Below are 10,288 nucleotides of genomic sequence, written 5' to 3' on the forward strand. Positions count from 1 at the left end.
TGCTGAGAGCCGGGTCTGTCTTTGATTTATAGTTAACCAGTCCTATCAGTTTGTGGGGGCAGAGCCACAACCCAAGTTAATGCTGCCATGATGCGCCAGGAAAGCTCTATCTGTCTCAAAAAAAGATATAAAAATGTATTTGCGTACAAGGTTGCATGGCTTAGTAACTATTCACCATGAATGTTAGAGTGAGAGCAATAATTCAAGCACCATAGCTCACATTTACACTAAATTGATAACATGTAAAGGCTCTGTTTCATAGGGGTGCACAGCTTTAAATCTTGACACTTTTGGTATCACTTTACTTAATGCAATGTTATTTTTTTTATATTTTTACAAAAAAGTGGGTATTGTATTGTGTTTGCATACACTAGAATTCACTTGCATTTGATAAACAGTTGGGAAAATACTCTGCGACATAAAAAATTGCAGCAGCCACAATTTTATTCTCCAGGGCCTCTGCTTTATGAAATATATAATGTTTGTAATGCACTAGCAAAAAAAAAAAGGCAGATTTTAACATGTACAGTATGTGAAAAATGTCAAAATTGGCCTAGATGGCTATTGGTATAACTGCCCCAGCATACTAGGATATTGTATACTCTAACAATAATTGGTGTTTCGATATGGATTTTTTCTTTGCATCACCCCTGATTTTTGATTTATGTTTATGTTATGTTATGTTTATTTATGTTTTTAATTCTAGCTCCATGTTTCAAAAACGTACCCCTCCCTGTACACTTGTGGGCCTCCCACAGAATGGCGGGCCCAACGTCTGAATTATTATCGGTGTTAAGGTTTAAAATTAGTTCCCTGGAAACGTCATTCATGCTAAGAAGGGATCCACGTACAAATTTTATGAGTTGGCATTGAGAGGTTTAACAACAAATGACTTAGGGCATTGTCTGAAAGTAGAACTGGATCTTGTGTCGCCTCAATGCACGGTAGCTCTTTGTGTGTGAGAAAAAAGTAATCCAGCCATGAGTAGGTGACTGTGTGTAAAGTAGTAAAAAGTGCAATCCCGATCTTCTGGGTGTGCAAAACACTAATTGGTTGCTATACTAAAACTGTAAAGTGAAAAATTGAATATAGCTCTGCATAGAAACCAATCAGTTTCCTGGTTTTTTTGTCCAAACCTAAAGCCCTGTACACACGATCAGATTATCGAACGATCTGTCGTTTTTTGTTGCATGCTAGCAGGGCAGCCTTTAGAAATGTTGAGGCCACTTACACATCTGTAGGCCTGGGGCCCCAAGGCCTGACCACCAAGTTACATCCTCCTCCTCTGCAGGGGCCTGTGAATGCATATAATCGAATGCTAGGATGCCAGGCAGTCCTAGCAACTAATAATTTCAACAGTGGCAGCCAGCGGGAGGCTGGGAGTTAGGAGCCAGTGCAGCATTGCCAGTGTAGGGGAGGAAAGGAAAAAAGGGGAGGTGTCAACTTGGAGTCAGGGCATCCCTCAGGACTGGACCCCTCTGGACGCCCGGGCCCCCAACATCTGTATGGGCTGTACCCCCCTGATGGCGGCCCTGCATGCTAGTCTCTTGTCGAAAGCGAAGAGGTTGATTTCATACGAAATTTCCCTTACGACAGAATTCTACTTCAGAAGTGATGTCATGTGTGGAATTGTTTTGTATGTGTTCTTTCGTTTCTGAGCATGCCTAGTCTTGCTCTTAAGATTTTTTTCAGACGAAAACTGTACTAATTAAGCGAAAATCGGACGTTGTTTTGAGGTACGATAAAAATTATATAGCCTGCACATCCAGTTTTTGTTGTCCGAAAATCCGTAATCGGCTGTCGAAAGCACTATACTAAAAATCCGAAAATCGGTAGATCGTTAGTCGGACAAAATTTCCCTTCCAATTTTCTTATCGTGTGTAAGGGCCTTTAGGCCCCTTTCACGCATACAGTCCGTTCAGTTCATCAGTTCAGTCACGTCAAAATGTATCGGTTTTTCATCCATTTTTCATCTGTTTTTCGTCCTTTTTCATCTGTTTTTCATCCATTTTACATCTTTTTTTCATCCGTTTTTTGTACATCCACTACCAATGCAAAAAACAGATGAAAAACATTTGTCCGTTTACATCCATTTTTCGTCCGATCCGTTTTTTTTTGACGGATGAAAAATAGGGCATTCATCCGTTCATAAAAACGGACATTGAAGCGGATAAAAACGGATGTTAACGGATGATCGTCCCTTGTCATCCGTTTTTCCACAGAGATGCGTTGATGTCCGTTTTTCATCCGTCAATGGATGGATGAAAAACGGACGAACAGGACAGCATGTGTGAAAGGGGCCTAATTGAACAAGCTAATGTTAGAAGCTGACTGGCTACCATGCACAGCTGCACCAGATTTTGCACTCTCCAGTTTTAGAAAATCAACATCCTAAGTGCCGGTTCACATTAGTGCGATCACAGAGATCGCATGTAATTTGGAGCGCACTGCTCCTAAATTAAATGCGATCTCTGTGCGGTGCAAATTTCAGCCATACAGTTTGTTTGGCTGAATTTGCAACGCAATCGCACTAAACACGCACATGACCCTTTTTTTTTATCCGCAGCAGAATTGGATCGCATGGTGGTTTACACTAGTGGGATCCAATTCTGTGCAAACTTGCAGATCGCACTGCGATATGCGATCTCAACTGGGGGTTTTGTTAACTTTTAATTGACACCCCTGAGTATCGCATATGGCAGTGTGAACTGCCAGGGGTGCAGATGCGATGCGGGAGCACGCTGCATATTCACAGCGTTCCCACATCACAGAAGTGTGAACCGGGACTCAGTGTCCAAAAGGCATAGCAAAAGAAGTTGTGATCTGAGTTTTTGATATATGAGAAGGAAAGATGTCATGAGCCTCTGGAGACATCGATGAGGGGGTCATATGCAAAGTCAAAATCTCTGTTTACAATTACCAGGACCTCATTGTGTTCCAGGATAGTGGAGTCCAAATGTTTAAGAAAGTTGGTTATTAAATATTGACCAACGTAACCATTGTTTTACCTATGGTTTTCTACACAGGAAGGTATCTTCCATTTTCATCCAGAACCTGTGCGATCAGCTTTAATGGAAAAGAACGCCCTATAGAGACACATGGGTTGATTTGTTAAAACAGCAGAGTGCAAAACTTGGTGCAGCTCTGCATAAAAACCAAACAGCTTTAGGTTTGTTTGTTATTTTTTTTCAAAACTTAATTCAACAAGCTAAAGTTGGAAGCTGATTGGCACTATGCACAGCTGCACCAGATTTTGCACTCTCAAGTTTCAGTAAACCAGCCCCACTGACTCCTTTGTCTTTTGAAACTGGGGAGGAACAATGGTATAAAATTGGGTAATATTTGTTTAATGGCTCCTGCAAAAACACCACTTGTCTTAATGTTTGCAAGCCTGATAGTATTTTTGTTATCTTTAGTGGAATGTTGAGTCCTTTCACATTGTCAGATGTAAATTTACAGGAGATCCCTGTGCTAGGGTTGATGGGGATTGCGACTCCAATACTCAGGGTGGGGGTGGGTCCAAATAAGAGAGAAAAAAATATTGAAAGCAGGAAAAACGGAATTTTTGTAAAATCTTACCTGTAAAATTCCTTTCTCTGAGTCCTCCGACAGTCGCCGCCTCTTCATATTCGTCACAATGGGGGTATTAGACTTTGCTCCGAAGGAGTAGCTAGGCAACAGAATATGTTAACATTAAAGCTTTTAACATATCCCACCCTCAAGGGGTGGTCCCCTCAGTCAATACCCTCCTACTTCCTGCAACCATATCTCAGTTTCAGTGGAATAGCAGTAGAGTATACAACCAAACCCCAAAGAGGGGCGGGGGCGGCGACTGTCGGAGGACTCAGAGAAAGGAATTTTACAGGTAAGATTTTACAAAAATTCAGTTTTCTCTTACGTCCTCCGACAGTCGCCGCCTCTTCATATTCGTCACAATGGGGACGTCCCAAAGCAGTGCAAACATGAGGGGTGGGAAACGCATCCGCGCCGTAAGGCAACGCAGTCTCCGCATCAAAGAAAGGAACCTTACCTAAGGAAGGAAACCAGCTGGGCAACAGGAAAAAAATTGCTCAACAGGAGCAACAACCCAGGAAAAACAAAGAACCAGGGGATAAAAAACCTATCCCAACAGCCAGAGGTCCCAACAAGGGACCCTAGGGAACTGCCGCACTAAGAACCTTGCGGCCAAAGGAAGCATCTGCCGATGCCTGAACATCTACCTTGTAGAATTTTGTGAAAGTGTGCACGGTCGACCAGGTCGCCGCCTTACACACCTGGGCTACAGAAGCCCCATGACGACAGGCCCAAGACGTACTCAGAGATCTAGTAGAGTGCACCTTCACAGGCACAGGGGGAACCTTCCCCTGCAAAGCATATGCCTGTTCAATGGTCTGCCTGATCCATTTGGCGATGGTAGAGGCCGACGCCGCCATGCCCTTCCGAGGACCCAAAGGAAGAACAAATAAGGAATCCGTCTTTTGAAAAGACTCAGTCGAGTTAAGGTAAACCCTTATCGCCCGAACAACATCCAAAGAATGTAGTCTCACCTCTTTCGGGTGTTTAGGCTTCGCGCACAGCGAAGGCAAGACAATATCCTCATTTAGATGGAATTCCGAAACTCGCTTCGGAAGAAAAGAAGGATTAGGTCGCAAGACCACCTTATCCAAGTGAATAACCAGAGACGGAGACTTGCAGGACAAAGCTGCCAGCTCCGACACTCTGCGAGCCGAAGTGATCGCAACCAAAAAGGCGACCTTTTTGGACAACATAGACAACGAGATCTCCCTGATCTGTTCAAAAGGAGCACGTTGTAACACAGATAGAACGAGATTCAAGTCCCAAGGGGGCAGAGGATCCCTCCTAGGAGGAACCAGATGCCGCACACCCTGAACAAAAGTGCCAACCAAGGAGTTGGAAGCCACGGGACGTTGAAACAGAACGGCCAGCGCAGACACCTGACCCTTTATCGTAGCCAGCGCCAAACGCTGATCGACACCTGTTTGAAGGAAGGACAGCACTCGGGAAACCGAGTACGTGCGGGGTGAAAACCCCCTGGACCCACACCAGGCAATATAGGCTTTCCAAGTACGGTAGTAAACCTTCCCCGAGGAGGACTTCCTCGCGTTGATCAAGGTATGAACGACCTCCGGGGAGAGACCCTGCTCCTTCAGGACCTCGGTCTCAACAGCCAGGCCGTCAAAGCCAGCGACTGTAAAGCAGGATGGTATATCGGTCCCTGAGACAGGAGATCGTCTCGAAGAGGCAGACGCCACGGGGCGTCGACCGCCAGATTCACAAGGTCTGCGTACCAGGACCGGCGAGGCCAGTCCGGTGCCACAAGAATCACCGTGCTGCGTTCCGAGTGTAACCTGCGTAGGAACCTGGACAGCAACTGAATCGGTGGAAACGCGTACATCAGCTTGTACCGATGCCACGGGGCCACTAACGCGTCCGACGCGTCTGCCCGAGGGTCACGCGTCCTTGCCACGGACCTTCTCACCTTGTTGTTGAGACGAGACGCGAACAGGTCCACATCTGGAAGACCCCACTTCGCGCACAACATCTGGAAGACAGCCGGGTGGAGAGACCATTCCCCCTGATCCAGGGTCTGGTGACTCAGATAGTCCGCCTGCCAGTTCTCCACCCCCGGAATGTGCACCGCCGTTATCGCCGGGACATGAGCCTCGGCCCAAGTCAGAATGTCGGCCACTTCTCGAGCCGCTCGGGCACTCCTGGTGCCCCCTTGGTGGTTGATGTAGGCCACCGCCGTGGCATTGTCCGTCTACACCCGAACCGGGCAGCCCTGCAGCCGGTCCGTCCAGCGATGAAGACAGAGATTTATCGCACGCAATTCCAGAATGTTGATCAGAAGGGAGGACTCCCCCTCCGACCAAGTTCCCTGGGCGGACAGAACGCCCAGAACACCACCCCAGCCCGACAGGCTGGCATCCGTGGTGATCACCGCCCACGAGATAGGACGAAACGACTTGCCCCCGGACACCATCGGGGACTGGAGCCACCACAGAAGGTCTCTTCTGGCGCGATGACTCAACGAGATTTGAAGATCCAGAGATTGAGGTCGCCCGTCCCACATGGACAGGATCTCCGCTTGGAGACCCCGCGTGTGAAACTGGGCGAAGGGAATCGCCTCGAAAGCCGAGACCATCAATCCCAGACATCTCATGCACGTCCGCAGAGACGAGAGCGAAATGTCCCTGAGGGACCTGACTTCCTCCTGAAGAGTTCTGAGTTTGTCTTCCGGCAGGAAGACCTTCGCCTGCACCGAGTCCAGGATCAGTCCCAGGTAGGGAAGACGAACCGACGGACTCAGTGTCGACTTTGGAAAATTTATCGTCCAACCAAACTCCTGCAGAGTTTGCATCGTGACAGACAGGTCCTTCTCCAGACCCTGGCTGGTCGCAGACCGAACCAGAATGTCGTCCAGATACCCAAGGACAGAAATGCCCTGGGCTCTCAATAATGCCAGAACCGGTGCAAGCACCTTGGTGAAAACCCGCGGAGCCGAGGCGAGACCAAAAGGCAACGCCACGAACTGGTAGTCATCCTCCGCAATGGCGAATCGAAGGTACCGTTGGTGACCCTCGAAAATGGGAGTGTGAAGATACGCATCCTTCAAATCGATGGAGGCCATGAATTCCCCCGGAACCAGGGCAGCCACCACCGACCGCAGGGATTCCATGCGGAACTTGCGAACCCGCACAGAGCGGTTCAGAGCCTTCAAGTCCAGAATTGGACGAACCTTTCCCTCCTTCCTGGGCACGGTGAACAGATTGGAATAAAACCCCCGAAATCTGTCCCGATGAGGCACCGGAACCACCACTCCCTGAGCCCTCAGGTCCCGCACCGCCAGGTGCAGGTCCCGTAAACGCTCCGGAGACAGCTGAAGATTTGAGGGAAAAAATCTGCTCTCCGGCCGAGAGAGAAACTCGATCTTGTAACCAGATCGAACGATCTCCTGAACCCATCTGTCCCGCACGCGGGCCAACCAGGGTTGAAGAAAACAGAGCAAGCGTCCCCCCACCCCAAAACTGGGTGAGGGCGCCCCTTCAGGCCGCACTGTTATGGGCTGCGGATCCGGACTGACCGGACTTCTGTTTCCTAGACCAGGGCTTCTTTTGAGAGCCTTGACCTTTGAACGGTTTGCCCTTGTAGTGCGACCGAAAGGCACGAAAGGACCCCTGAGGGGGCCGAAAATTAGCATGCTTCTTCCCAGAAGCCCCCTTAGCCTTGGGGAAATGGGGCAAGAGAGTGCAAGAGAGTGCTCTTACCTCCGGTGATCCCCTTAATCAACACATCCAAGGACTCCCCAAAAAGGCGAGACCCATCATAAGGCAGATTGGCTAAGGTCTTACGTGAAGATTGGTCCACCGACCAACATTTCAACCAAACCAGGCGGCGAGACAACACCGCCACGCTGTGCACACGTGCAGCCAACGGGACTAAGTCCAAGTCCGCATCACACAGATACATGACACCCTGGTGGATTTGATCCACCATATCCAGGGTCGCCGGCGAGGCCGAATCGGCCACTAGGACGCGCCTAAGCATCTGCGTCCAACTTGCGACAGCCTGGGCCGCCATAAGAGAGGCAAACAGAGCTTTAAGCATAGAACCCGTAACAGAGTAAGTATGACGGGCAAGAGACTCCAATCTCTTATCCGTGGCGTCACGGAACACTGGGGAATCCTCTGCAGGAATCGCAGTGGATTTGTTTAAAACCGCAATTGCGTGATCCACCGGGGGTGGCACACACCACCGTTCATCAGTGGAAGGCGAGAAAGGATAACGCAGCTTGAACCTACTTGGCACAGCAAAAGGTTTGCGTAGATTGCGCCATTGTTCCTTAACAGCGCGCTGAAAATCATCATTGCAGGGAAAAACCTGCGGCGTCCTGCGTTTTCTCTGCGTCCCATAAGCAGCTGGGGGACACACTTCATCCTGCAAACGCAGCGTTTGTTTTATGGAAGCAATCAAGTCATCCATGATTGCAAGCTCTTCAGGCGAGCCAGGGGGAGAATTATCAACCCCTTCAACTTCAGCCTCCACCTCGGACCCCACTAGATCCAGGGAGGAGCGGGACCCCGATAAGGAGACCCCCGCCATAACAGCCCCATCACCTTCACCCTCAGAATCAGAGGAAAGAGAAACCCTGGGTCTCTTAGTAGATTGAGCAGCCACCAGCATCTGCACCTGAGCAGCAAGGCCAGCCACAATAGTGGCTAAATCCCCCCCTGGGGGGGAAACAGCGGTCCCCTGGCTATCCACCAAAGCGGTAGGAAATTTGCCCTCCTGAGAATCCATTGCCCCAATATCAAATGCCGGATAATAAAGGGTTAACTGCCCCTTTAACAAGCGCGGCAAGCGCAGCCCACCGCACCACACACAAGCACAATGAGACCCCCACAGGGACAATAAAACTGACACAGGCAATGGAGAAGAAGGATATAACCTGAGGAGACCCTCGCCGCTGCTGCTGCCTCGATCGGAGTACCCAGGAGAAGAGGTAGTGATGCGACCAGGGCGCTTTATTAAAGCCTATGGGAGGCTACAAGAAAATGGCCGCCATGCATGTAGAACATGCGGCCGTAGCGAGCGTAGGCAAAATGGCGCCGTTTGGCGCCGAAACCGCAGCTCCACAGTACAGTAATGTACACATTTTTAGCCATATATAAAAAAACATGGTAGATCGCCGCAGCGATCGCTGTATAGTGCCCAAACATGCCACAAAACATGCCCCACAGCACACAGCTTCTCACACTGACAAAGCTGACACACATAGTGTCACACAGCTCCCCCCCCCCCTTGCAGCCCACAGCATGCAGCCGAGTGATAGGGAGACAAACAGTGAGAACAGAGGCAGGTTACACAGTCCCAGACTGACACCCCGCCCCAGACAGACAGGTCCCCACATAGATACACTTACCTCACAATGGTGTGGGGGACCCGCACAGGCGAACAAGCCGCTGCACATGAGGCAGGGAGAGTCGCATACAAGACGCACAAAATGAGGGTTAAGAAACCGCACAGCGTCCAGTGAGGTAGCCACCTCACCAATCATCCCTGCACCGAACAGGGATGGGTCGTTCACTGTGCCAGGAGCGTTACCTGGCTGAACCCTCGATGGCAGGCTGGGAAGCCACTGACCCACGACCTGCGATCAGCCCGAGACCCAGCCCGCATGATCCTCTTCATCAGAAGAACTAACTAATGCTGACAAAAAGAACAGCTAAGCAAAGGTAGAGAGAAAACTCAAACAAAAAATCAAAAAAGAAGAAAGAGGCTGGGGCACAAAGCCCCAGCACAGAGAGAGCCAGCCACTCCTGACAAGCTAGACATTGAAACTGAGATATGGTTGCAGGAAGTAGGAGGGTATTGACTGAGGGGACCACCCTTTGAGGGTGGGATATGTTAAAAGCTTTAATGTTAACATATTCTGTTGCCTAGCTACTCCTTCGGAGCAAAGTCTAATACCCCCATTGTGACGAATATGAAGAGGCGGCGACTGTCGGAGGACGTAAGAGAAACTAGGTTTATGGCGTATAAGAGTGGCAAGGGTTCAGTAAGATAAAGAGGGGAGTGTGTGTCTGCAGAGGATACATTGTGAATGGATTGATAGGTGGGTACCCTTATTCCATAGTTTTGGTAAATATAAAGGAAATGGTACAGAGATTGTATAGTGTATGGCCACTTTTATACACCTGGGTCTCAGAATCGAAGATCCAGTACCTGTCACCTTCTCGGTGCAACCTCCAGGTGGAAGAAATACAATCTGTAGGCTAGTAGCTAGTTTGTCTTTGCTTGAGGTAACAGCTGACAGGGAGTTGTGTGCCATCTTGGTTGCAGAGCGAGGTGATCATTTTACGGCAATAAGCGTTAGAAAACAACAAAAATTAGATCATTTTGGTATTAGTCTGGTGAACTGATGCTTTTGCCCTCTGGTCATGAGGTTCGGAAGACAGGTACTTCAATCAGAGTAGTTCATTAAAATGCCTGTGCTGCAGTGCCCTGATTTTTATCTGCTGCTCCAGATCATCCTTTAGCCATGTCCCCATCACCCCGGATTTTGATAGTTCCACATGTACCATTTATTCTAGGGTTCTGGTAACAATGGATAGAAGCACTTTGCTGAACACAAGTAAAATCACAACCCAGTGTTAAAAAACTGGATGCAAAATATGTACAAAACACTTGCATTTTTAAAAGACCAGTAAAAATGGGCATTACATTATAAAATTCAGGTCAACTATATACATTAGAATGATTTTAG

The sequence above is a fragment of the Pelophylax lessonae genome (assembly GCF_965119305.1).
Source record: "Pelophylax lessonae genome assembly, chromosome: 1".
NCBI lineage: Eukaryota > Metazoa > Chordata > Amphibia > Anura > Ranidae > Pelophylax > Pelophylax lessonae.